Here is a 5,000-nt window from a genome sequence, read left to right on the forward strand (position 1 = left end):
GTGACCGGACCGACCGACCTGGACCCGCCCCTCGAACGTAGTTGAACACGTCGAGGGGCGCCGGCGGTGTACGGGACACGCGGTCGCGCCGAGAAAGCTCGGCGACCGCTTCAACTTGGGGCGACGCCCGGCCGTCTTCGCAGAGGCCAGGCGACGGCCCTCGGGTGAGGACGAACGCGACCCTGAGGCAGACGCGGTCCCGGGATTGAACCGAGACCGCAATTCGCGTTCAGAAGGTCGACGTTCAATGTGTTCTGCAATTCACATTACTTCTCGCACTTGGCTGCGTCCTTCATCGACTCGCGAGCCGAGTGATCCACCGTTAAGAGTCGTCCTCGACGTTTCGCCCGGCGCCGAAGCGCGCGGACGTCACACTGTGGGATCGACCACAAAACCACCACCGACAACAACTGCACAAAAACACCAACAAACGGCGCCGAGCGACCGCCGGGCTGGGCCGGCGGCACATCGAGCGCGGTGCCCAGAAGCCACCATCGCACTCGGCTGCCTTGCTATGCCAACGTGTTACGCGTGTCGCACGGGGCGGAACCCCGATTGACGGCCGCCCTCTCGGCGGCACCCAAAGACAATTAAGTGCGCGGTCGGCCGGGGCCTACCACCACTTTCGGTAATGATCCTTCCGCAGGTTCACCTACGGAAACCTTGTTACGACTTTTACTTCCTCTAAATGATCAAGTTTGATCGTCTTCTCGACACGCCGACGCGGCCGTTGCCAGCCGCGACGGGGCCGATCCAAGGATCTCACTAAACCATTCAATCGGTAGTAGCGACGGGCGGTGTGTACAAAGGGCAGGGACGTAATCAACGCAAGTTGATGACTTGCGCTTACTGGGAATTCCTCGTTCAAGGGAAACAATTGCAAGTCCCTATCCCAATCACGAATGAGGTTCAACGGGTTACCCGGACCTTTCGGCCTAGGTTAGACACTCGCTGCTTCACTCAGTGTAGCGCGCGTGCGGCCCCGGACATCTAAGGGCATCACAGACCTGTTATTGCTCAATCTCGTGTGGCTAAACGCCACTAGTCCCTCTAAGAAGTTAGACGCCGACCGAGAAGGTCGCGTAACTATTTAGCATGCCAGAGTCTCGTTCGTTATCGGAATTAACCAGACAAATCGCTCCACCAACTAAGAACGGCCATGCACCACCACCCACAGAATCAAGAAAGAGCTCTCAATCTGTCAATCCTACCTGTGTCCGGGCCGGGTGAGTTTCCCCGTGTTGAGTCAAATTAAGCCGCAGGCTCCACTCCTGGTGGTGCCCTTCCGTCAATTCCTTTAAGTTTCAGCTTTGCAACCATACTTCCCCCGGAACCCAAAGACTTTGGTTTCCCGGAAGCTGCCGGAAAGGTCGTCATGGTAACGCCTCCCGATCGCTAGTTGGCATCGTTTATAGTCAGAACTAGGACGGTATCTGATCGTCTTCGAACCTCTGACTTTCGCTCTTGATTAAAGAAAACATTCTTGGCGAATGCTTTCGCAGTAGTTCGTCTTCCGCCGATCCAAGAATTTCACCTCTAACGGCAGAGTACGGACGCCCCCGTCTGTCCCTCTTAATCATTACCTCGTGCTCCGAAAACCAACAAAATAGAACCGAGGTCCTATTCCATTATTCCATGCAACACTATGCAGGCGAACAGCCTGCTTTGAACACTCTAATTTTTTCAAAGTAAACTTATCGGCCACCGCCGACACTCAGTCAAGAGCACCGACGGAGAACCGAAGGTGAGGCGAACGCAACCAGTGACACGCCTTGCGACGGACCGGCGGCGCTCGCCCAAAATCCAACTACGAGCTTTTCAACCGCAACAACTTTAGCATACACTGTTGGAGCTGGAATTACCGCGGCTGCTGGCACCAGACTTGCCCTCCAATGGATACTCGTTAAGAGTTTTAGGATGTACTCATTCCAATTACAGGGCCTCGTTAGAGTCCTGTATTGTTATTTTTCGTCACTACCTCCCCGTGTCGGGAATGGGTAATTTGCGCGCCTGCTGCCTTCCTTGGATGTGGTAGCCGTTTCTCAGGCTCCCTCTCCGGAATCGAACCCTGATTCCCCGTTACCCGTTATCACAAAGGTAGGCACGTAGCGTACCTTCGACAGTTGATAGGGCAGACACTTGAATGATACGTCGTCGGTGCAGAGACCGTACGATCCGCGTGGTTATCCAGAGTCATCAAACGTCACAGGACGAACCCGGTCGGTTTTGATCTGATAAAAGCGCGCCTCCCGAAGTCGGCGCTTAATGCATGTATTAGCTCTAGAATTACCACAGTTATCCACTTCGCTTACGAGACCAAATAAACCAAGACTGATTTAATGAGCCATTCGCAGTTTCGCTTTACGAGAACTCGTACTTGCACCTGCATGGCTTAATCTTTGAGACAAGCATATCACTACTGGCAGGATCAACCAGATAGCTGCGACAGCTGCGCTCGGCCCTTGCTGGGCCGCCCGGCGCGTGCTCGTCGCATTCGTTTAAGACCGAGGCAATCGCCTGCGGCCGTACTCAGCTTCGACAGTCGCTGGCCGCGACGTCCACGCTCTCGCCGGCAGTGCCAGGCGGAGCGATTTGCGTTTTTTCTTTGCTCGCCCTCTCTCGGGCTCGATCCATTCAGTTTCGCACAAACAAGAGCTCTGCCGGCCGCCTGCAGCGGTGCCTAAAACCCGGGCATAACAATGCGACCGTTCTGCTAGGCCGACAAGCGCTCAAGCCAGACGCTCGATCGAACGCCCCCTACATATTAGTCGAGACAACGGCTCGCTCATTAGCATCGCGTTTGTACTTTAACTTTTTTCGGCTCGGCTTCTTTCGACGCCGATGCCGGCGACGCAGCACTCTCTCGCCCGCCAGCCACCGAGAAAAGGGTGCGCTCCGACCGGCCCCGCACCGCTCTTTCTTGGCTCATTCGAAATTACTGTCTTTCGCTCTGACATGCCTTACCTAGGGTTAGGTTAGTATGCTTGCACGTTTGTACTTTAACTTTTTTTGGCTCGGCTTCTTTCGACGCCGATGCCGGCGACGCAGCACTCTCTCGCCCGCCAGCCACCGAGAAAAGGGTGCGCTCCGACCGGCCCCGCACCGCTCTTTCATGGCTCATTCGAAATTACTGTCTTTCGCTCTGACATGCCTTACCTAGGGTTAGGTTAGTATGCTTGCACGTTTGTACTTTAACTTTTTTTGGCTCGGCTTCTTTCGACGCCGATGCCGGCGACGCAGCACTTTCTCGCCCGCCAGCCACCGAGAAAAGGGTGCGCTCCGACCGGCCCCGCACCGCTCTTTCTTGGCTCATTCGAAATTACTGTCTTTCGCTCTGACATGCCTTACCTAGGGTTAGGTTAGTATGCTTGCACGTTTGTACTTTAACTTTTTTCGGCTCGGCTTCTTTCGACGCCGATGCCGGCGACGCAGCACTCTCTCGCCCGCCAGCCACCGAGAAAAGGGTGCGCTCCGACCGGCCCCGCACCGCTCTTTCATGGCTCATTCGAAATTACTGTCTTTCGCTCTGACATGCCTTACCTAGGGTTAGGTTAGTATGCTTGCACGTTTGTACTTTAACTTTTTTTGGCTCGGCTTCTTTCGACGCCGATGCCGGCGACGCAGCACTCTCTCGCCCACCAGCCACCGAGAAAAGGGTGCGCTCCGACCGGCCCCGCACCGCTCTTTCATGGCTCATTCGAGTTTACTGTCTTTCGCTCTGACATGCCTTACCTAGGGTTAGGTTAGTATGCTTGCACGTTTGTACTTTAACTTTTTTCGGCTCGGCTTCTTTCGACGCCGATGCCGGCGACGCAGCACTTTCTCGCCCGCCAGCCACCGAGAAAAGGGTGCGCTCCGACCGGCCCCGCACCGCTCTTTCTTGGCTCATTCGAAATTACTGTCTTTCGCTCTGACATGCCTTACCTAGGGTTAGGTTAGTATGCTTGCACGTTTGTACTTTAACTTTTTTCGGCTCGGCTTCTTTCGACGCCGATGCCGGCGACGCAGCACTCTCTCGCCCGCCAGCCACCGAGAAAAGGGTGCGCTCCGACCGGCCCCGCACCGCTCTTTCATGGCTCATTCGAGTTTACTGTCTTTCGCTCTGACATGCCTTACCTAGGGTTAGGTTAGTATGCTTGCACGTTTGTACTTTAACTTTTTTCGGCTCGGCTTCTTTCGACGCCGATGCCGGCGACGCAGCACTTTCTCGCCCGCCAGCCACCGAGAAAAGGGTGCGCTCCGACCGGCCCCGCACCGCTCTTTCTTGGCTCATTCGAAATTACTGTCTTTCGCTCTGACATGCCTTACCTAGGGTTAGGTTAGTATGCTTGCACGTTTGTACTTTAACTTTTTTTGGCTCGGCTTCTTTCGACGCCGATGCCGGCGACGCAGCACTCTCTCGCCCACCAGCCACCGAGAAAAGGGTGCGCTCCGACCGGCCCCGCACCGCTCTTTCATGGCTCATTCGAGTTTACTGTCTTTCGCTCTGACATGCCTTACCTAGGGTTAGGTTAGTATGCTTGCACGTTTGTACTTTAACTTTTTTCGGCTCGGCTTCTTTCGACGCCGATGCCGGCGACGCAGCACTCTCTCGCCCGCCAGCCACCGAGAAAAGGGTGCGCTCCGACCGGCCCCGCACCGCTCTTTCATGGCTCATTCGAAATTACTGTCTTCCGCTCTGACATGCCTTACCTAGGGTTAGGTTAGTATGCTTGCACGTTTGTACTTTAACTTTTTTTGGCTCGGCTTCTTTCGACGCCGATGCCGGCGACGCAGCACTTTCTCGCCCGCCAGCCACCGAGAAAAGGGTGCGCTCCGACCGGCCCCGCACCGCTCTTTCTTGGCTCATTCGAAATTACTGTCTTTCGCTCTGACATGCCTTACCTAGGGTTAGGTTAGTATGCTTGCACGTTTGTACTTTAACTTTTTTCGGCTCGGCTTCTTTCGACGCCGATGCCGGCGACGCAGCACTCTCTCGCCCGCCAGCCACCGAGAAAAGG

The 5,000-nt window shown here is 55.4% G+C and overlaps 2 non-coding genes across 2 annotated transcripts; both read right to left on the bottom strand.

Annotated features, from left to right (window-relative positions):
• Positions 1-177: 177 nt before the first annotated feature.
• Positions 178-331, bottom strand: LOC144419693 (5.8S ribosomal RNA). The gene has a single exon (XR_013474215.1). It is a non-coding gene; the product is annotated as a 5.8S ribosomal RNA (ribosomal RNA).
• A 298-nt stretch (positions 332-629) lies between these two features.
• Positions 630-2,439, bottom strand: LOC144419696 (small subunit ribosomal RNA). The gene has a single exon (XR_013474218.1). It is a non-coding gene; the product is annotated as a small subunit ribosomal RNA (ribosomal RNA).
• Between the last annotated feature and the right edge of the window lie 2,561 nt (positions 2,440-5,000).

The sequence above is a fragment of the Styela clava genome, unplaced genomic scaffold (assembly GCF_964204865.1).
Source record: "Styela clava unplaced genomic scaffold, kaStyClav1.hap1.2 HAP1_SCAFFOLD_253, whole genome shotgun sequence".
Taxonomy (NCBI): Eukaryota; Metazoa; Chordata; class Ascidiacea; order Stolidobranchia; family Styelidae; genus Styela; species Styela clava.